Raw genomic sequence first — 23,736 nt, forward strand, 5'->3', positions numbered from 1 at the left:
ATTGGAGTGACTGAATTTTTATAACAGATTAGGAAGAATGTTAAAAGATGTGGATAGAGCAGGTAGACAGGAGTTGCTACAGCTGAGTCTGGAGAGCAAATGGTACACAGGAACATAGGTAGTAGCTGCCGTAAACCAAGTCAGGCCTTTGGTCTATCTAGCTCACTATTGTCTTCACCGACTGGCAGCAGCTCTCCAGGGTTTCGGGCAGGGAGTCTCTCCCAATATTACCTGGAGATTGAACCTGGGACCTTCTGCAAAACAGGTGATCTACCACTGAGCTGCGACCCCTTCCCCTTGTTCTGATGAAAACCACTGTGTGTTAAACGCACAATTTCTAATAAACGGACGCATGGATTTATTATTCATTACAATATTTTTACCCTATATTTCAGTTTTCAGAACTTCCAGAGCAGCTTACAAATATGAACTGACAATTAATACAACCAAAAACTAAAACAGCAGGAGAGGAAATAATAAAACCAGCAATTGATAATGGAACTCAGAAAGGACTGAGCATTTTAAAACAGCTGGGTAAATAAAATGGCATTTGTGTGGAACCTAGAAACAGAGATTTGGCACCAGTCGAAGTTTCCCTCACCTGTGTGGAGAGGTGGCCCCACATAGGCCTTTGCATGACCTAATGGTCCACTCATTCACTTTTACCTAAATACTCTTCTTTTTACCGAAAGAAGAGAAATTTTTTAGGAAATGTTCTTCCACTTTTATCTCAAAGGTGGGGTGATTTCAGGAAAGCTGGAAGAAGCAAAAGTGCAATGTTGGCATAAAAGTGAGAATAACTCAGCCAGCTGGTGGTGGAGAGGTGAGCCCAAAGGCAGGCCTACCTTTGGAAGGTGTTATCAGAGTGAGCTCCCCAACCCCTCCGATTATTCCAAGTGCCCTGAATATCTATTGGGGTGTTCTGCTTAACTGCAGCTAGTTGAAGATTAGGATAATTCCATGTGGGCTGCCGGTGAACCAGGCAGAAGGGCTTGCCACTTGAAGGCCAGCCTCCGGTTCCTCCTCTCTCTAAAGTTTGGCAAACAGCTGGGATTCACTTGATCTTTGCTCTTCTCACATATTACATGTTGAGGTTTAATTTTTGGTTTAATTGATCCTCCTCTGGCGGCCTCTCCCTCCCCCAGAGTCCCCCCTCTTTTAATTCAACTTTTCAGGTTTTGCTGACAACATAGTTCGCAAATTAATAGTTCCTTTAAAACCTTTGCCTCCTTTTCATTTTCTTTCAATATAGATGCCCTTTCTTCACCCTTATATTCTTCTTTTATCTTTTGTGCAATTTGGTTTTCTTTCCTTTCCCCCACTTGACTGCCTTGTCTTGTGCAACTCTTTTGACTGATTTTGGCCTCAGATTCCCATTAGTAATGGGGAGGAAATTTGATGCACTTTGTATTTGCCTAAATCTACCTAAGCCACATTTTCTGAAACAATACAGGTACTAAAACACAACCAGCCTTCAAAATTTGCACTGCTCCGAATTTTGCAGTGCAGTTTTCCAGCCAGCCAGGTAATGTGCAAAAAAATTCATATACTTATGAAAGTAATATACATAATATACATTATATTAGGGGAATACTGTTACATTAAAATTTGGATATTTATCAGAATTGTACAGAAATTTGTATGTTAGGAGAAATTCACACTAAAATGCTGATGAATTTTCCATGAGGTTTTTTTAAAAATTGGAAACTGATATGGAAATGTGGAGAACTGAATTTAAGATTGGAAAATTAGGATGAGCTTAAATCAACAGATTTGCCCACCCTGTGATTCCCACCCACCCAAATAACACATATTTATTTACAGTGCCAGGTGCCCCTCTGCAATCAGTCATACTTAAAAGTGTTTACTGAGAGCTGCATCACTTTGAGTTTTATGCTGTTCTCTTGAAAATCAAAGGTGAAGCTTTTTCTATTCAGCAGCCTTCAATTTTAAATGTTTGAATTACTTTAATTTTGGACTACAAAAAAAACTATAGTGCATAGAATTAAAAAGCACTTTATAAACCAAAGGCCGTTCTGGAAATGGGCAATGCTGACATTGTAATGCTGAACAGAGAAACAATGATTCCAACATTTATTTAATAGCAGTAATATTTCCCCCCCCCCAACAGGCTCAAATAAATAAAGAATGGTGCAGGTTGTCCATCTAAAAGAAATTGCTAATGTTTCTTGGTCATTTCCAAGCAAAATAATCAGAACAAGTTAGCAGCTACATTTGGCCAAGGACCGAGTGCAGGATTTCCGTGTTCTCGGAAACTGTATCGGAGGCGGTGTCCTTCACAAAAGCCTCCCACAGATGTCAGGGATGGAGAAGCTGATTCAGCCTTTGACAGGCGGAGCAAAGAATGCTGTAGTATCTTTTATTTATTCAATTATCCACCTGCACATATGAGGAAATAACAGAAAGCTTCCAAAGTTCTTTTGAAATCGTGACGTAAATAAAAGCCTAAGAAATATCACAGGAGGCTGATCTGTTGCTCTCAGATCAGTCTCCGCATGTCATGCAACGGCTCGAAATGGAGACCACTTTGTGCAAAGCAGATCAAGACTTCCAGGAATCTGTGCTTGCCGCCCCCCCCCCCAATTGCTTGATATCAGTTTGCACCCTGAAGATTTTACCTGTGAGGGGCCCAGTAGTTCACAAGCACCAGGCCAAATTTTGTGCTTTCTGAGGCTTGTGAATCTGAACTGCAGCCTCCACCCCACTCCAAACAGCCAGATATTTCTTCTGGGTGGCTGCTCCCAGACTTTGGAACTCCCTTTCTAGAGATGCTGGACTAGCTCCCTCCTTGTCCTTCCATTGGCAGTTGAAGACTTTTATTCCAACAGGAACTGACTTTTTATTATTATTAAGTAAAGTGTTTCAGTAGTGCTGTTCTGTTTTTATTATCTGTCTTTTAATAGAATTGTTTTTATATCATTTTAATTCTGTTAGATTTTAATTACTTTCTAACAATTACCTTCTATATGTTCTTAACTTTTTGGGGGGTTTTTATCAGTGCTTGTTGATTTATGTAAGCTGCCTTGAGTTGTGGTTTGGGGAAAAGGTGGGATATAAATAAATATAGTAATAATAGTAGTAATAATAATTGGTCAGTTTTGCTAGGCAGCAGGATCATCCCTTGTTTGTCCTGTGTGCCACAGAGGTGACACCGTGCCTGATTCCATGTGGTTTATCAGATAGCAAGGTGTTTTCAGGTGAAGCCTTCCAAGGGAGCTGCAGGTATGTGTCTCTGTGGTATTTGCCAGTAGGTACACCTTTGAGGGTTACAACCATAGTGTTAGAAGTCACTTAGAAGAGTCCAGCATCTCCTAAGGAGGCTGTAGGTTCCATTGTCAAGCCGCTTGTACAGTTTAGAAGGGGCTCCTAATGCTTAGCCCAAATCTGATTCTCTGCCATTAGTTTCACTCCTACCTTCTGAAGCTGAGAGTGGAGGGAGGAGAGTTATTATGACATACATTCTGAAAGCCAAAATAGTTCTCCTTTGCGGGGATGAGGGCTGCTAAAAATGCATTTTCAGAACAAATGCGTGAGGATTCCTGTTTTTAATTCTGAAGGATGCTTTTTTAAAAAATTAAGTGCAGATTCTGCCCCCCCAATTGCTTCATACATGTTTGTTATTATTGTAATATTATTTATTATTATTATTATTAATATTATTATTATTCTTGCACTGTATTATCTGCCTTTCACCTTAAGGTCCTAGGGTGGGTTGCAACAATAAAAACACAATAATATTAACAACAGTTCTAAAACATCTTAATATTATAAAAATAAGATAGGCCCTAAAAATTTACATCTCAGATGTCAACCCTCAAAGTAAAGTAGTGTGTCTTCCTTGCAAGGAAAAGAACCAACAGCTTCCTAATACTATTATTTTATAGTTCTCCATGCTTTATATATAGCATTGCATGCAGGATTTATATCATATCATGTTATCATGTGTGATGCAGACACACAGTGTGCCTGTTTTATTGTGATTGCACATGGCAGGAAGTCACTGCCAAATGAGTCTACCTTCCTGCTGTCACACATGGCAAACTGCACCTGGTACTTGCAGAACTTGCCTTATACAGAGTTGGACCCTTGGTCCATTGATCTCAGTATGGTCTACACTGACTGGCAGCAATGGCTCTCCAGGGTTTCAGTCATACCTGGAGATGCCAGGGTTTTGAACCTGGGGTCTTCTGCATGCAGCTCTACCTGGGCTTTACCACTAAGCTATGACCCTTCTCCATGGATGTGACTTCCATGTAAACAATTTACATTGGGGTGAATCTGGCCAAAGAAAATCAGCACTGCTGGAAGAAGTAAGTGGTGCTGCTCTTGAAGCAAAACCTGCACTGGAGGGATTGAAGGATCTGTCCACTTCAGCTCTTCTCCCTGTTTTTCATTTTTCCATTCTTAAATTCTCCACATTTCTCAGCAAATCACAAAATTTGTTTCAAAAACATCCTCATGAAAGTTCCTCAGCATTTTATTGTGAATTTCTACTAATTTTGCATTTTTGTATGCATTTTTTACTAACATGCATTTTTATATTATTTTTGCTAATGCATTTACTTTTAAGCACACTTTCTCCTCAACTATGCAATTTTGTAAACACAGGTTGGGGGGGAGAGCTGCACTGAAAAATTCAGAGAGGTGTGAATTTCAATGGTTGGTTGTGTTTTAGTTCTCATATTATTTCAGAAACTTCAAATATAATAGATTCACCTTGAAATGTCAAATTTCTCTCCACCCCCCTCCTTATCCTCCACTCTCAAAGTGTTAATTGGGTAGATTTCGCAGGCACTGTATGCACAAACCTCCTCCCCTAAATGGGACCTCTGTTTCAAATGGGGTTGTGCTGGACAAGAATGGAAACCATCAAGTGTCTCGTGAGGATGACCTCCCATTTAAGCTGCCCACATTTCCCATTTAGATGTTTAAAAGTGTTAAGAGGAGAAAATACTTTTTTAATTTTTAAAAGCAAGATAAGCTCTTTTAATGTGCTCTCTTAACTATTTAGCTCCTGGTGCCACTTTTTGATTGCTTCTTAGAGGAATTTCCAAAGAACACGATCTTGGATTGACCACCTTCTGCTTGATAGTGGTGTAGACAGAAGTGCAGAAATTGCAGGTGGGATTGTGTGGAGAGAATGTTGTCCAAGAAAGGTGTGCTGGAGTAAACTCATGGCATGCAATTTGCAAAATGAGAGCAGGTGGGGGCATGATCCAGGAAGCAGTAAACAAAAAAACTAATTTTCTCTTCTGCAACACGTTTTCCAGCAACCGCATCCCTCTGTACACCTCCCACACATATCTTGCTTTCTCATTGCATCACATGGAGGTTTCAGAGAGGGTGGCATGGGAAGGCAAATTCATTATGGCTTTTGCCTTCCATCAAGGGTTTTTTGTTTTTTTTTACTGTTCTGTTCTTAAGCATTTCTGAGCTGCGCAAACATTTCCAAGCCCTTTCTTTTTCTTTCTTGGGGGTGGAAGTTTTATTGGCATTCATGGGTGGATAGAGACCTGCAGATCAATAGACACATGCTATCCAGGTAGTCAGAGAGAGATGTACACCTACAGGATATACTGTATATCACACATCCCTTAAAGATGAGCTGCACTGCTTTTTAAATAATAGATGCTTGAGAAGCCAGATTATTAACTGGAGATGTGTGCATGGATTTCAAAATCCATCCCTACAACACCTTTTAAGGGAGGCCAGTCAGAGCTGCTCCCAGTCACCTGTGGAGATTTTCATGCTAGGCTGGAGGGGGCACAGAAGAAGCCCTAGCCTGATGCAAGTGAGTGAGGAAGGGCCTTGCAAAGAAAAGCGGTTGAAGCGAAAAGAGGGAAAGCACTTTGACAGGTTTTTAAAAACAACAATAACAGAATATTGTCCCTTGGGGAAAAATCATATATCAAAACCTATATCAGGAATAAGGAACTATCTGTACAGCTGCTTTCACCCTGAACTTGGCCTCTGACCCTGATCCTGCAATGACTTACAGCTCCTTCTCCACTAGCAAAATTAAGCAGACATCTCTTTACAAATAGTGCCTGCTACATGCATTTCACTCCACATTTTGACTCTGCTTAGAGGGGAAATCCAGGCTAAAGTCAATATTCCATTTGTATCCCCTCTTTCTTCTACTCTGTATGTTTGTGCCAGTTGCACCCATCCCAGGCACTAACAAGACCCACACCTGCTTGGCTTTGGCCAAGACAAGAGGTTGCATCCTGTGCCTTCAGGCCCCCCAACACTTCCTTAGCATGGGGGTTCCTACTTTCTCTTAAGTGTCCTCTTCATGGCTGAAGGGAAAGCAGAGATGCTGGGAAGGTCTCCGATCTGAGGCCACCACCTTCTTTGCAAGATTGTTGATCTCCAAATGCCGCTTTGCTGCAATGACAACAGATCCATAATCAATTCTTACCCACTACTCAGGTCATTGGTGGTCATCCCAAGGCCTGGAGTGCTGGCTAAGGGGTAAATATTTGACCACGGCCATAGTGACCCTGCATTAATTAGCAGGGAAATTCAGGGCTTTACCTCTGATGGAATCACAATATTGTTTTTACAAGTTTATGAAGGCTTGATTGATGTGAGGCCCACTGATTCTTTAAAGGATTAAATTGTATGTACAGGGCCTGCCTGTCATTCCTTAAGCAGGAACTGAAAAGAGGGGGAATGAAATAAAACAAGAGGATATATGCCTTTTAAACATGCTATATGCCTTTTAAACATGCTGATGCTTCCAGGCTGACCAGGCTTTGGAAGACTTTGGGGCTGATGATGCTAAACCATGTGTATACAGTGGTTCCTCTGGTTACATACTTAATTTGTTCTGGAGGTCCGTTCTTAACCTGAAGCTTTAGCTAATTTGGCCTCCCGCTGCTGCTGCGCCGCTGCTGCCACGCAATTTCTGTTCTCATCCTGAAGCAAAGTTCTTACCTGAGGTACTATTTCTGGGTTAGCGGAGTCTGTAACCTGAAGCGTATGTAACCCGAGGTACCACTGTACTTTTCTTATTTCTATATGGGACTGCCTCTTAGGCATTTGGGATTGATTGAGGCATTTCACATATTTTTCCAGCCTTGGGGAAGAGCTGTTTTGGGTGTCATATGGCGAAGTGGTGACAGAGTGCACTTATCAGGAGCCCACCCACTTCATCTGGACAGCAACATCGTTTTCAGGAGTGCCAGAGAAACAGCCACACCTGGCCCAAGAGAGGTGCTCTGCTGGGACACCTTGCAACAACACACAAGGGGCTGAGGCCAAGCTTGCGTGTTTCAAGATGTGTCACTTTGGGCCCCTAGAGGTGCAGCCCTGTCCAGACCTACTTGGGATTAATGCAGAGAGGCTTGCTTCCAAGTAAGCAAGCCTAGGATTAGGCTGCACCACAGACTTTGTACAACTCTTCCCACCCCACAACATGAAAGAGAGTGGGAGACAGGCTTCTCTTGCACTGAGCTCCATGTGCCTCACCTGACACTACCCCAGAGGGTATCATTGGGGGTGGGCAAATCTGTCAACTTCCATTTTTTTCATTTTCCCAACCTTTAGTTCTTCGCATCAAATGGTGATTTATTTATTTTTTAAAGAAAACAAAAATTTTCTTCAGTGAAAATTCTCGTTTTCTCATCAGGATTTTGGGAAGAATTTCTCCTGGTATGTGTATATTTTGCCTCATATACACATATGTGCAAAGCAATTTTATCTAATATAATGCATTTGTGTGCAGACTTCTCCCAAGTTGCATACATGACGTGGCTGCAAGGCAGCATTGGAAAATCTGGAGATTTGTGAATTTCAAAGGATGGCTGCATTTCAGGTGCTGCATTGTGTCAGAAAGCGCAGATTAAGTGGGTTTGCCTTTAAATGCAAACTGAATTTAATTCCCCACCCCCTAGTATCAAAAGAGATTGTTTCAGTGCAACCACCAGAAATGTCTCAAAATTTCTCATCCTGCTTCTATGATGCACCCCCCCTAGCTCTCTCCTCCTTTCTCCCTGTGCTGCTGATGCCTTCCCTTCTTTCCTCCTCCAGTCTCCTTTACCAGGCAAATCCATCCAAAGCTGAAGGAGCCACTGGAGGGGGCTGATTGGAGGTGGGAGAGCAGAAAGGGGCATCTTCTCTCCCCTTTCTATCCATGGGGCAAATGCTGTAGTTCAGTTGGTTCCCCCCACCCTGGACCTTTAGGCTTTAAAAACTATAATTTCCCTGTAAACCTGTTAAGTTGAGAAATGGCCTGTTCCTATAGAGTCCGCGGCGCATAATGAATCAACCCCAATAAAAACCTAAAAGGCACAATAAAAGGAAAGCAAAACTCAGCGTGGTCCCTGCCGGAGCACTTGGCGCTTGCCTCCCCCTAAGTAGCTGTTTAAAATGTACGCCCGTCCAGGGCGAGAATTACAGTGGCTTGGATTTATGGTTGCCAGGGCGCCTGCTTGGGAGCATGAGATATGGCCAGGGGTCCCCACCCGTGCCAGGGGTGAGCTCCCCCTGACTCAGGGGCAAGGGGGGGGGGATGGGAGCTGAATGTGCCTTTAAAAGCCACTGAGGGAAAAGGGTTTGTAATAGAACAGCAAGCACATCGCTATCGTGGCCTGACATTTCACCCCAAACCTATCAGAGGGAAAGGAGATGGAGACTCTGAACTGCAAGCAGGGAGAAGCGAACTTTCCAGAAGCCCCACATTTTTGGAAAGCAACAATAAGGGCAGGATCACTCTGCTTCCATTAGGCAGCCCAGCTCTCTTCGCATTTGCCGCTCTTTCTGAGCTGTACGGTGGGGCTTATTTGGGGGCACACACTGCAAAAACATATATTTTCTATCAGGCCTTTCACTTTTACTTATCTGTAGCCTTTTTGCATGCGTGGGATGTTTAATTCAAGGGTGGTTTTTAAAAAAATAGAATTGTGTTTTACTCTTTTTTAAAACGCTATTTTCATGTATGTATGTCTTTGCTAGAATTATTGTAAGTCCTTTGAGTTGCTGCGGCAAATTAGTGACTAATAAGTTTAATAAATAAAATAATAATAATTTAGAAAGATGTGTATAGCACCCAAAAACCTCTAGTTAGTGCATGAACAGCAGGCTGTGCTTTTTTTGCTGCCCATTCCTGCAGCTGAGGGATGGCAGTGATCACCATTATCATTATGATGATGATCAGTGCACAATTGTAGAAGGAACATGGGAAAACCTGACACAGGAATGATTAAAAAGTAGCAAGATATGCATGACTTCTTAGTCACCAACACAGAATGCGACAGCCAAGAAAATCTTGGTACAAGTATGCTGAAGGAGTGGGAGAATCCGTCACAGGACAAAAGAATGTTATGTTCAAAAGAGCTAGCAGGGCAAGTGGACAGGGATGTGGCCTGGCAGGGAGGAGAGGAGTTCAAGGCCAGAGTTTAGTTGAAACTCTGGTTGCAATGTTTTCTATTTGCACATTGTAAACTGCCTTGCCCCTTAGGGAACAGTAGATCATCATCATAAATAATAATATTTAATAAAAATAACTAGTACTGTATCACACATTCTGGAATATACCTATAATGGAGAGAATTACACATCATTTAAGATTTCAACAAGGCCTAAAACCTCCAGACACATTTTATATGATTTGGCATTCCTTTATTATATATGGAATGAAGCCATCATTTTCAACCCTTGTCACCAGCCTGGCAAATCTGGAACTATACTTGATAATCAAATAATGTTGATAGTCTTTTCATGAAGACAACATTTATTCTCACTTTTTTTCTTTTATGACTTGGACTTTATTTTAACTCACATGTAACTGTGCTTATTGTACATGCCCATTTTACAGTTTTGTTTTTCATGTTTTAATTTTACTCTGTTATAACTGTTCTGTGTTTTATATACATTGTAAAATGGAGGGGGGGGGGGACAGCAGCTACTAATAATAATTATTTCCTGGTGGGAGAAATGCTTTGCCAAAAGTGGTGTTTTTACCCTTAGGTAAATTGTTGTTTGATTTCACTTCCAGACAACCTGTTTACTGAGTGTTCATCCTGATTCATTTGCAGGGAGATTAAATGAGGCTGGCTATTTAATTTGTTGCTTCTCATTCATTTGTGGGGAGATTAGATGATGCTGCATCAAAGCAAGTGTTATTCCTGCACTTTCCAGTGTGTTTGCCTATCATTTTCCTCCTTACAAAAAGTCTGATCTTTGGGGAGGCTGATTTCTTGCACGAGACTTCCTGACCAACTGTAATAACGCAATCTGAATTTGCCAGTATGTGGTTGAATCGCACCTGAAAACAGTGACAGTCTGGAAGGACTGGATTGTCCTCATCGAGGAGGACGATTCCGTTGCTCCAGCCTGGGCTGCATTAATGCAAATGGCTACTGTGCAGAAGGATGCAGGGCTTGCGCGTGAGGTGCTCCTTGCGGAGTGTGCCCCAGGCTGGTTTAGCTGCTTGCTGCTGTCATGGGTGCTGGCCGTTGCCCTTTTCTGCAGGTTTTCACGTTAATCAGGGACCACCCTCCGCTAGCTTTATATGATGTTTAGGAAGGGAATTGCCTTTTGCATTGCAGCTGACCAGGGAAAAAAGAGAATTTGTAGGAGAAGAGGAGGGAACCCCACTGCAGACAGTATTCCCTCCTCTTTTCTGTGTCTGAATTTCTGGGCTTAAGGCCGGCCATGGGAAATCAGAGAGAGAGAGAGAGAACTGGCAGAATCTGATGCATAAAGAGAAAGCAGAGGTTTACCATCCTGAAGAACAACAAGTGTCTTTATTGTTATGTTATTTGTGAAACCTTTGGTGTGAGGTTGCTTGGCGGATGCAGTGTCAAACTTTCCCCCTTTCCTGGCAGCCAGCTTCCCGCCTGGTGCTGCTGCAAGGGGATGTTCTGGGTTCCAAATGGCAACCAGTTAATGGTGTCAGTCAGCCAAGTTGCCAGCACAGCCGCTTCTAAGAGAGGCGGCTGGGCTGCCTCTGTGCACCACATCAGGCTCCCTCTTTTTACTGTGGCGCATCTTCTTTTCTGTCTTTCTCCCTGTGAAGTGACCCCTTCAACCCTGGGCTTCTGCTGCAGCCAGCCAAGCTTTGGCCTGCTTGCCTTCTCATGAGCAGCCACCTCTCCTGTTAGACTAAGCTTGGGATGAAACTCCAGGGGGCTTGCCCTCGAGACCATGTTTTCCACCCCGTCCATTTCCCCCTCTAATCCTTTGTGCCGATTTGGAAATCTTGTGAACCTGCTGCAGAGCCGCCTTTATGGCAGGGGAAATATTGTTCCACGCAGTCCTCTTCGTTAGATCCTCACCAACACAGCTCCCAGTCCTCCCCCTGGGAAATCTTGACCAGGGACAGGGGGCAGTTCTCTGCTTTCTCTAGATGAGAGGATAATTTTGACTTTATTTCGCCCCCCCCTTTCCTGAAATGGTGCTTCTGGTGAGATGCGAGGAATCCATGCACGTGGAAGCAGACTTTAATAACATTTTAAAGAGTAGGCTTGTAACAGTCAGCTTAAAATAGCCCTCAGCTGATTTTTTTTTTAAAATATTGATAACCAAATATGCAAGGAACATTAGTTACCACCCCAAATTTAATAGATTTTCAAATACACACACACACCCATCATGGGAGAAATTGCTTCTCTTATGAATCCTGTTTTTATTTTGTACAATAATAGATTTGGCAAATTGTTCTTTCTACTCCTTTTCACTGTCTGATATTTAAGCATGTGTGTAAAAAATCAGAAGTTTTTTTAAAAATGCATTTATAATTGTTCAGAATTGCCAGTAACGTTTAATAACTATCAACAATTTCTTAATTGTTTCTTTAGAAAAGCCACCCTTCAGCATGTCAGTCTAAATAGCATCAAAAGAGGCTTTTAAAGAAATCACAAAAATTAAGCTGTTTAACATCTTTTTTCAGATAATACTGATTAGATTAGAGATAATTATTCATCTTAATTTCACTAAAGGAAAAAAAATTACTCCCTTCATTGCTTCTAAATGAAATTACAGATCAGTTTTTCCACAGACATTTCTTTAGAGGAAAAACAAAGCATGCTTACAAATGCATTCAGAAAGGGAAGACAGACATTTATGTTTTCTCTTAGAATGTCCTTCGTTAAAATCTTCAAACTTTTAAATCCTGTTCTGATTCTTTTTCTGCTAGAAAATGCCTATATGGATGAGGAATGGCAGGTAGCTGCACTGTTAGGACTGGTAATATTAAAACATTGTATGGGCTTGCAACATGTTCTTCCAATTTCTTTCTTTTTTTAAATGTCTCCATATAGATATAAATATATAAAACCAAACCATTTAAAACTAATGGCAATTTCTGTCAATTTGCATTTCTCCCATTAATAGAAAAATGCACTCTCCTGAAAATCGGAAAGGGTTTGGCCAGCGTAAGTACTTTAAAAAAGAGTTCTTAGTTGGGGCTTTTTGTCACATTGTAAATATTTCAAATGAAGTCTTTTAACACCAGAGTGGATAAGGCAGAAAATGAACTCCCCCCCCCCCCTTAAGAACAGAAGGAAGGCTGCCTGCCTGCCTGTCCTCCATCCGCCTGCCTCCTCCCTTGCTCGCTTGCAAGCAGGGATCCAGAATACAGCTGAGAAGCCGTAGGTACTATTAGGAACATTAGAGATGTCATTTTCCGCATTATTTTAATGGAAAGCTTACTTTTTGGTACAACAAGTCCTTTCTGACATGATATAAATGTTTTAAAATAAAAAGACATTGAGGGGATGAGAAAAACATTTTAGCCTTAATTATTCATAAATAACTACCTCAACTCCATTTTCACAAAATGTCAGTTGACCAAGAAACATGCTTATTTTGCATGAGAAAAAAGAATATTTGTGCTGTAAAAGGATGCTAAATCAATGTATATTTAACTTAAAATGAAATTTGCAAATAAGAGACAACCGTCTATCACAGAAGTGCATTAGCTGGGCAGGGCAGGCCCGGCTGGTGCAGAGAAGCCAAGGTTAACCCTTTCGGAGGAGAATACCTGCAGGGCTTCCTAAAAGCTGTCTTGGGGGCAGGGCGTTTAGCAGCAAGAGCCTGAATGGCAACAGCAGTCTTGGGTTGTGCAGAACAGCCCCATCTGGCTGCAGAGTCCCTGCCTGATGAAGGGGGGTGGTGGTAGAATCAAGGGTCAACCAAGGGTCATCTAGTCCAACCCCCTGCAATGCGGGAATAGGTGCGATGGGATTCCTACGCACTTGTGTGCCCAAGGAGTGGTTGTTCTTGTTAACTCTGTCGATTAAGGGTAATAAAAGAAGAGTTCGAGGAGTTTACAGGCGGAATGAATGTTCTTCTCGTCCTGACACACACACAGCGCCCCCTCCTCCCCACCCCCATCCATCTTGCGGTTTTTTTCCTCGGGACCTTCCGTGGCTGAAGTGCGTGTTTGTGTTTCCAGGTTCCGTTGGCAGACCTAATTTCAGAATCCATAATGCATGATTTTGAAACCAATTTGTTATTGTAATAAAATAATTTTCGGGATGCAGGGAGGTCCTGGAGAGGCTGGTGTTCAATTATACATGCACTGCGGCCCGGCGCCTGGGCTGCGCGCGGCGCGCAGGTGGATCTCCCGGTGACCTTGGCACTAGCGAGGGGAGCCTGGAATAACAATCAAAGTCGGGGCTGGAATTCTGGCCGTTTCCAAATATTAACAACTTCTGTCAAAGAAAGCGCTGATTTCAGCACTTATGGTAATGGCAGAGGCATCGGGATCTCTCTTTCAGAGAACTTAGAAAGGGAAGAAGCCCCGATCTTAATAGGATTAAAAGCCAGGCTCTTTCCCCCCACCCCCTTTTATTTTAAAAATGCTAATTTGTTTTCCGCGTTTTGTCCTTTCTCTCCGGCTTTGTTATTCAGGTCATCGCCAGCAACCCGATGAGCTGCCAGAAAGCAGCCCACAGGGAAGGCTTCTGTGAAAAGCCCCACAGCAGCGCCCTCCCCTCCACGCCGCCCCCCCCCCCCAGGCTGTTGCAGGGAGAGGCGCTGGAGCCTTCCTCCGCGCGCGCGGGCTGCTCCGCGGTTTGTTCCGCTCGCGAATCGGCGCGTTAATTAAAACAGCCTGGTCCGCCTGTGACCCATCTTAGAGAGAGATGAACTGATCTCGCCTCAGAAGTTGGGCTGTGAAATTCAAGAGTCGCCTCTTGGCACCTGCCCGTCCGTAATCTGATTATCTGGCAGGATTTCCCGGGTGCTCCGCGGCTGCTGTCCGTGCAGAACGGGAAGCGGGCGGCGGGAGAGGGGGGAGGCAGAGCAGGGACTCTAATTCACCATGTAATTTGTTCGGAGATTCCTTTGATAGGTCTGAAAGTGGAAGCATCCTGCCGAGGACCCAGGCCTTGCAAAGGCAAGCCACTTGGTTGCCTGCGTGGGGGGAAGCGGGGGAGGGTGTGTACGAGGCCCCCCCCAGCAGGGGACCCTCCCATGAATAGCCATCCGCCATCAGCAGAGCTCTTCTGTGAGATGGCATCTTCATTTAAACGTTACTTTTATTGTGGGGGTGGGATGTTTGTCCTCAGCCCACCTCAGCCCCCCCCCCCAGCTGAATGTCTGGGGTGTCTGGGTGGGGGAGAACATGCATTTCGGTGCAAGCTATTTGTTGCATCTCAGTCCTGCTCGGGCTTTGAGCCTCCCCAGCTAACCAGTGGAGCAGCCACTCCCGCCCCCCACGGCCCTTCCAAAGGCACAAAGGAGCAACCGAAGGAAGACTGAGCTCCACACAGCCAGGATGAGAAAGGATCAAAGGCAGAGAGGGATGTTTCTAATGCGTGTTAGTTGAGTTGTATACATGGTTTTCGAAGGAAAGGAACATAATGGAATTTAGTTATCTCTTCCCAACTCCACCCCCCCCAAAAAAACCCCACTTTTCAGGCAGGGGTTCTCAGGATTCCAGGCACATTTTCCTGATTTCCAAAGGGGTGTGATTTTTGGAAGCCGTAACACATCCTGGGTCCCCCCCCCTTTCCCATCCCCTTTATTTAATTTTTAGATGGTTTTCCTGATAGATGGACATTCCTGCATGTGTGTGTGTGTGTGAGAGAGAGAGAGAGAGAGACCCTGGCCTTCCCTATATCAGCACATTTTTCAAAAAAAAATGCATGCACTGTGGGGTGGGATGTGGGGTGTTTGCTTAGGGCAGGGGTCAGCAACCTTTTTCAGCTTTGGGCCTGTCCACAGTCCCTCAGGCCATGTAGTGGGCCGGACTATATTTTGAAAAAAAATATGAACGAATTCCTGTGCCCCACAAATAACCCAGAGATACATTTTAAGCACACATTCTACTCATGTAAAAACACACTGATTCCCAGATTGTCCGTGGGCCGGATTGAGAAGATGATTGGGCCGCATCTGGCCCCCGGACCTTAGGTTGCCTACCCCTGGCTTGGGGGTGCTCATGCTTCCTGCCCACTGTGGGGAGCTCTGTTTCCAGGGCTTCCTCCCAGGTGTCACATGGATCAGGGCTGTGACATGGGGGGGGTGGCTTCTCAGCAGGGGGATGAACAGCAGCCCAACTATCTGGAAGGCAGCCGAAAGAAGGGGCCTAGGCCAGCCAAGTTGCCGCTGTTAGCAGAGGTCCCACTGCAGAGACCAGATACCTCCAAGGTTGTGATGCAGGTGTGGTTTTGCCAAAGGCCACCCTAGCAGCTCCAAGGGTCTTTGTGTTGCAAGCTCAAGGACCTCCTTTTTGGACCCAAAAACATTACCTGCTTATGCCAGGGAGGAGCTCTAGGTTGCACCTGTGTTGCCACTGGATTATGAATCAAGCGAATATCATTCATCTTGAACCCCTCACCTCTGTAGGAGGTCCATTCAAGAGCAATGAGTGTTCCGTAAAAGGCAGAGATTCATAACATCGAGAGTGACTTTGAACACCATGTTATGACATTTCGAGATTATTAGCTTGATTTCGTAACATTCCTCTGCAGTCTTCATGTACTTTGTCTCCTCCCCAACCCCCCAAGGTACCCAAGGCTGCTTGGTATTTTGCCGCAGAAATGCATCCAAAGGCTTTACAGCATCTCCGCCGTCTGCAGGAAGGATTTTCCACTTATCTGCCTGCAATGGTGTAGCAGCTTTGCTAGGGGGTGGATTCTGAAGTATCACTTAACATCAATCCATTTCCTCGAGATTCTTGATAACATGGTTTGTATTTCACCACTAATAAATAGGCCTGCAGGAATGTCAAACAGGAGCCTCTCTATTGCCCTCTCTCCCTCCCTCCCTCTCTCTTTCTCTTGGCTGAACAATCCCCACCCTCACTTCACAATTTGGATGGCTTTGAGTGGACATTTTGCTTTTCCTTCTGACTTGAGCCTCTGGATTCTGGGGGTTCAGTTTGGAGGACTCGCCCTGTTGCTCCCCAAGGTTCGGCCACTTGCTACAGTGGTGCCTGCACCGCTGCTTCAGTGTGGCACAAACCTCTGACGTGCTCATCATCGTATAGCTACATTGTAGAGGAGCTTTCAGCTGGGAATTTTGGTCGTAGAACCAAAGGAGAGACCTTTTCCCCTGACCACCCACTTTGAATCCCAAGCTGCAGGACTCAGCCAATTTAAACAACTTGCAGCTCATCCACACTGGAGTTTAATGTGGATTTGGAGCTACTTGTGTGTTTATTTTTTTGTGGCATTCTCCTCAGCCCCCACGAAATGCAGTGTTTTGTTTGATCTGATAAAGGAAGAAAATCCAATATAAAACTGCATGTTACCTGACTGTGGAGCGCATCGTGTGGGTGATCACCCTCCCCCCATGTGTGGCAGGGTTTCACTGGGTGCCATCTACTGCCACAACTCCTATTTCCATTTTGTTTCCAGCAGCCAAAATGGTTTTTTCTGCTGTTCATTGTTGAAGCCACATTTGCAGTGTGCCAATTTTAAAAGCAGTTCTGCACAAAATTGCTCTTGCACAAGGCAGCTGTATTCAAAATAAAAATAAAGTGTGTCCTTGCAGGTACAGGAAGTGAGAAGGGAAATAGGCAGGAAAGGAAGCAGCAGCCTCTCATGTTAGCAATTCCAAAACCTTGACTGGCTTGGAATCTCTCTCTCTCTAACACACATATATAATCTGGTATATCAAAAAACCTGTTTTTAATTTTTTTTAAAGGTGTGCATGCACAGGTAAACAAATGCCTGCTTGCCTGCCCATAATGGACCTCAGGTTTCTGAAGCACAAGTATTTTTGTTATTATTCACTTTTCTGCAAATCTAGTAGACTGAAAAACTTTTATTTGGAACCATTTATTATTTTTAATAATAAAAATGCATTTAATAATAAAAATGCATGCATAGATAAACAAACACTTGCATGCATGCCCACAACAGACCTCAGCTTACTGGAATTTATGGTGGATGGGGGGGGGGGGACAGAAAGCAGCAAGACTACATCTCATCAAGCGGCGCCCACTCCTGTGGACGGGAAACATCAATACAGATTTTGGAGGAATAAAATTGAAAGTGTGTGGACTAAGACACACAAGTACAGAGACAAAAACAGCTACCCATGGATGCCTTAGTAGGGAAACAGCCTCAGTCCTTTTTTTTTTACCCAGTCAAGCTCTTCCAAGTTGACTTTACTATGTAGAGAACCATTCACAGTCTGCCTCAGTTTGAATAAAAACCCGCCCATCATCTTTGCAAATGAACCAAAACAGTGCTCAAGAGCGATGTGCCGCCTTAAGCCATTTGACAGCTGTTGTAACCACAAATAGACAATAAGGGGAGGTAGGGTAGGTCAGTCTCATTGTCTCAAGAAAGGGGCCAAGGGAGTTGCATGGGTCAGCCCCCAGCCAGGGGTTGGTGGTTGGTCAGGCTGGCCCCTGCCAAGAGCATGGGCCCAGGAGGGGTGCAAAAATTGCACCTCTCCACTCTGTCTTGGAGTAGCTGGGAGCCTGCCCATCTGCATGCTCCCGAGGCCACTCCTCCACTGATCCTGGGCGGCTGGCCGAGGCATGCAGGCTCCTCTGAGTACCTCGTTGGAGAAACCCAGTTGCTGGCATGTGCCATTGCAGCTGCTAGAAGTGCAAGAGGAGTGCCCAGTGGGGCTCCAAGGGTGCAAGGGACTGGGAGGGGTGCATAATCTGGCAGCCTTGCCCCGACTTGTGGGACTTCAAGATAGCACACAAGCCAGTTTGGTTCAGGGTTCAGGAATAATCCGATGGGATGCAGCCAATAATAAGCTTTTCATGGACGGTCTTCCGTGTCCAGAGACAGTCTATCTGTGAATACCAGATGCTGGTGACAAACAGGCTTGTGATCTTCCAGATGCATCATTGGAAAGCAGGCACCTCATCCTGATCCAGAAGCGTAGTTATGGATGCTCATAACTATTTCTAGCTTGAATTTGGCCCACTGCACAGCGTGTCCTCCTAGGCAAGCAATCTATATCCTCTATGTAAAAACAAAACAAAACCCCTCTTCCCTTTGGGTGGTGAGCAAAGGCTCCCTCCTGCTGCAGCCCCTGGGAGGGTGTGGCTCGCAAGCCCCAGGGAGGTGCATTTCCCTGTGCTGCGATTGGCTGCCAGACAAGGCAGGTCAGAGGAGAACAGATTCACAAGTGAAAAGACAATTCTTGACAAGCAAGACCCAGGCTCATATTGGGCTTTTCTTTCTCTGGGGAATTCAAGAGATGAAATGTCAAATGAAACAAGCCCTTTTTAATTTCTTAGATTACATCCAGCTTTTAATAATGTGGCGCCCTGGAAATGAGAACAGATAATATTTGCCTTGTAAAACAGAGCAGCCGGGTTCCTGTCAGAAGGCAAATCGCCTCCCCAGGCTTTGTTGTGGGTTTCAGCTGACAAGTTTGCGGATGCTCTGGTTTGTAAGCTAATGGGATCCAGATGTCTATCCAGTGAGGCAACTTTTGCACCGTTGTTCCTCCTACCCCCTCCTGCAGGAGGGACAGCTGTGGCCACAGAGATTCTTGACACTTTCTCCACATTTTTGAGCATTTCAGATCACTTTTAAGCTCCTTCCTTCCTTCCTTCCTTCCTTCCTTCCTTCCTTCCGTATGGTGCTTAAAAAGGAGAAACGAAAGCGCAAGACAGCCATTTGTAATGCAGATGAGCATTCTGGCCAGTTTCAGGCTTTAGATATGCATCTCAAACTCTGACTGAAGGAATAACTGCTTTAAGGCTCCCAGGATCACGTAGTGGCTTGTACAAGTAACACATGGTGATGCACTGAAGGTGCATGAACTTCTTTCTCTGGTTAAAATGAGTGGGTCTTGAGAGCTCTTCCCTTTGGCTGCATTGTACCCCCCTCAGCCACTCTTGCTTCCTTGTAGCATACACAGACACAGGGCAAGGCCAAAGACATCACTGAGGGCCAAACAGCATGGGAGAGAGGCCCGCTGCTCTGTCCTCTCTCAAAGTACTTTGTCCTGCTGCACACAGTACTTTGGCCCCATGGCCCTTTGCATCTCAGCTGAAATACCAGAAGTGGGTCTAACTGGGAGAAAAGTTCCCAGAGAGCAGGACTGGGGACAGAAATGGATGAGATGAAAATATGGGTCTGAACCCCCACCCCCTGGCCCTTTAAACAGCACCCTCCCACCCAAAAACATGCACACCTGCTTTCAACCTGCACTTGAAGACCTGGCCTTGTCCCTCTCAAGGGTTGTTTGGGCCTGATCCTAGCTGGAGTTCCACATGGAGCCTGGGAAATTGTCCCTCCAGCAAGAGGACGGAGATGGGAGCTGCCTGAGTTCCAACTGCCCAGCTTCCTAGAGGAGTCTGCTTTCTTTCTTTCACTCTTGGAGAAACCTGTTACTCAGTGGGCAATAAAACTGAAAATAAAGATCAGAGCCAGTGGAAATGTCATAATGGCAGGGGGTAGAAGCATTAGACGTTGCCCATAAAATGTGAGAGATTTAGACATTTGCACCCCATTATTGCGCCAGAGGTCGGCTTTCTTTCTTTCTCCACCCCCCTTCTTCTCCTTCACCTTTTCCTGGTGGCAGGCTGCTTCTGCTACCCCCCCCCCTTCTGACGCACCCCTTTCCATTTACTGCCCATAGTGATAGATTTATATTTTTGCTATGCTTCCCTCCCCATTTTTTGGAACTTAATCAGCAGCATATATTCTCCCTAACTCTGTTCCCAAACTACAGAACCACCTGGGTTAGATTCCCTCCTGCCTGCCCACCCTCACCCCCGTTAATACTATTGGTCTGATTTGTACATGTGACATTTAGGTGGATTTAGCCTACAACAGGTTCATATTTTAGATAGCTCTATTTTCCCCCAGCTCCCTTTGCGTTGGCCTCCACCCTCCACCAAACATTTTCTCCTTTGCTGTTGTCCTGAAAACCTTCTCCTTCACCCCATTTCACTGAGGAGATTGCCTTGCCTGAGAGGAGGTAAGCCGAAATCCACAAATCCACAGTGAAATGAGTCTTTTGTAGGCTCTGCCTAGAGAGATGCTATAATAATAATAATAATAATAATAATAATAATAATAATAATAATAATATATTTATACCCCGCCCATCTGGCTGTGTTTCCCCAGCCACTCTGGGCGGCTTCCAACCAAATATTAAAAACAATACAGCATCAGACATTAAAACTTTCCTAAACAGGGCTGCCTCCTAATAGTTAGGGAGAAGGCACCAAACACCCTTTTCAATACAAAAACCTATTTGTGGGTCAAAAAATTTAAAGCGTCCATGATAACAAAACCCAAATGTTTGGGACTGAGCCAAAAAATTAGATTCAGATTAAAAAACAAACAAAAATTCAGATTCAGTGCAAATTCATGTTTTCTTTTGAGTGTGGGAATATCCACAACCAGTGCTTTTTTTCTTAAAAAAAAATGTTTAGGGATAGTCTCATTTTGACTCAAGAAAATCACCATTTTATAGTTCAAATCAGGAAAAATAAATACAGTAAATGGACAAAAGTTCATAAAATGATTAGGGGTATGCGTACCCCTGTGTCCCCCCCCCCCCAGAAAAAAGCACTGTCCACAATCAAATCCTAACCATTGCATGGGGCAGCCAGATGGATGTGACTTGGCTCTATCAAAATCACATCACTGTGAAAACAGATGGGTAGTTTTAGAGTTTCTTTCCTTCAAGTTCAGCCCAACTTTTCTTCCTTTTTACATCTTTTCACCACAACCTATTTCCCACTCTCTCCACACACATTCAATTTGCAATTGAAATAACCCGAGACTCTTCCGAGAGAAGCTGAAGATATTAACTATGAAATTCTGAAACAAGAGCTATATCGTCGGCTTCCCATGAAATGAGAAATATGTTCTCTTCAGCCAACTACATTTGACAGGAGGCTTTTGAAATTAACTCTATGCTCAGATGATCATTTTCCTACTGTAATTATCAAGTGCAGTAATTCATAATAGGAGGTGTGTGAGTACATCATGCTTTCTTCAACACATAACACACATCTCCACCACCAATTCAGAAAGCAAAAGGGCCCACTTAAAACAAGCAGCCTCTCCAAGGGCATGTGTGTGTTTGTGTGTGCATGCGCCAGTGAGTAAGGTTTGCATTCTCATTCTCTCCAGACAAACCATCTGCTTACATATGGATGAAGTCACTTTTTGAAACACCTTTCCTCCACCTCTCTGGAGAACAATAATCACATATTCTCCCCGCTTTCGGACATGTCTGGGGAAGGCAGAAAAATGGATGGCAGGCAGGCAAAAGTCCCACCAGTGGAGAGCTCCACAATAGGCCCTTGGAAGTAACTGAAGATAACTTGTATTTTGAGTCTCAACTTCAGGCATGGTCAGGAGGGAGAGAAGTTAATGTTGTGATGATATCACACGAGCCCCTGTTACATATCCATGGGTCTAGGCCCAGGGGATATTCCTCTGGCTTTTCTTTCTTTGGGTCTCTCCTCTAATTCTTGCTCAAGGCTATTGAAGCAATTGGCTCTAAGCTCCATGAAATTTGTTTTTATGGTCTTCTAGTTGTGTTTGTTCAGATCTGAATTTTCTGCGTGTGCAATTGCCATATGAGCACCTGTACCCCTGTGTTGTTTCGGTTTTGATAGTCACAATTACAGTGGTACCTCGGGTTACATACGCTTCAGGTTACATACGCTTTAGGTTACAGACTCCGCTAACCCAGAAATATTACCTCGGGTGTAGAACTTTGCTTCAGGATGAGAACAGAAATTGTGCTCTGGCAGCGCGGTGGCAGCAGGATGCCCCATTAGCTAAAGTGGTGCTTCAGGTTAAGAACAGTTTCAGGTTAAGAATGGACCTCCGGAACGAATTAAGTACTTAACCCGAGGTACCACTGTATTCCATCATTTGCTGTTCACACGAGTAGGTGGAGGCCAGGGTTGCTAACAGGGAAGTAAAGGGGGTACACATGTACTAAGGCCCATGCCAGCAGGGGGGTTCATACTCTTAGCATTCCTTAGGGGGTAAAATAGGTAAATTGGAAATTTCTAAAGGAAGTTATAAATCAAAATGTGGAGATGGCTCTAAGGCTTTGGTACTTGACAGACATTGCCACTGCTAAGCAGTCTTAATGTTGATATTACACCCCCCCTTTTTTTCCCTGGTCTGCTTGTCATCACTGGGCTGTTATTTATTAATATACTTTAACCATAAAGCAAAAATAGAAAATTTTGATACACCTTACAGCTGCAGCAAGTTAAAATCCCTATGAGGTACTCTGGACCCCTAGAGAGCTGCTGCCCTTCAGTGTAGACAACATGGTGTTGGATGAACCTATTTGTTTGATTTGGTCTAAGGCAGCCCCTCATGTTCCTCCAGACTCAACTACAGCATCTCCTGCCTGCCTGCTCTTATCTGCTCCAGCCACATGCATCTATTCTCCCTTACAGAGGCAGCTTCAGTTCTGACTGTGGGCTTCACTGTTGTTCTCCTTTGGACTGTCCTTAACACAATCAATAAAAACAGGAATGAAAACAATTTCAAGAAGACCTTCTCAACATGGAATAGCCCAGCCAGAGAAGGAGAGCCTTAAGTAATTGACTGACAAAGTGAGTGAAATTCAGGTGCCCAGAAACAAGGTTTCCATTTTGGAAGAAGTGGGAGCACAGGAAATGACTCTTCTGCCATGAAAACATTCAAGTCTTTTCCCTTTCATGCCTTGGCCTGAGAATGGTACCAAATGAGGAGTGGCTATTAAATGGATCTACATGTAAGCATTCCAAACAATTTTCTTATCTTCTCATCTGAGAAATGGGTGGCTTTTCTCAGCTTTTTATGATTCCATGTTATGATGTGCCTTCTCCCAGGGGGAAGGCAATTTCTCTTTTCTAGAGCAGATATTACAGCCATAGCCTTAAAAAAAAAGCCTTTAAAAACTGGTGCTGTCTTTTGCAGAGGGAGGATGGCACACTGGCACCCAAAGGCTTTACACATTATACTCCAAGACAGAAGCGGGAAAGGAAGGGAGCAATAGAGAAATAGAGCTGTTTTTGGTGCATTTAAGTGCTATTTATCAGAGGAGAATTGAAAGCAATACTATTAAGCACTGTTTTTGTTAACTTGAAGAAGTAAAAGGGGGAGATTGGCCAGTCCTGTTCTGCCTTTTTGTTAACCAGGCAAAGTAAAGAAATAGCCACAAAACCTTTAGAAGCATTCAAGTACCTTACTGACTTTCATCAGATGTTTGCTGCAAAAAAGAAAAAAAAAGGGAGGGGGAATCGTTCTATCTTTTTATTTTTGCTTTGCTTTAATCTTATTTGATGATGTCTCAACAGGCTGGGGCATG

The sequence above is a fragment of the Podarcis pityusensis genome (genome assembly GCF_964106645.2).
Source record: "Podarcis pityusensis genome assembly, chromosome: 8".
Lineage (NCBI taxonomy): Eukaryota > Metazoa > Chordata > Lepidosauria > Squamata > Lacertidae > Podarcis > Podarcis pityusensis.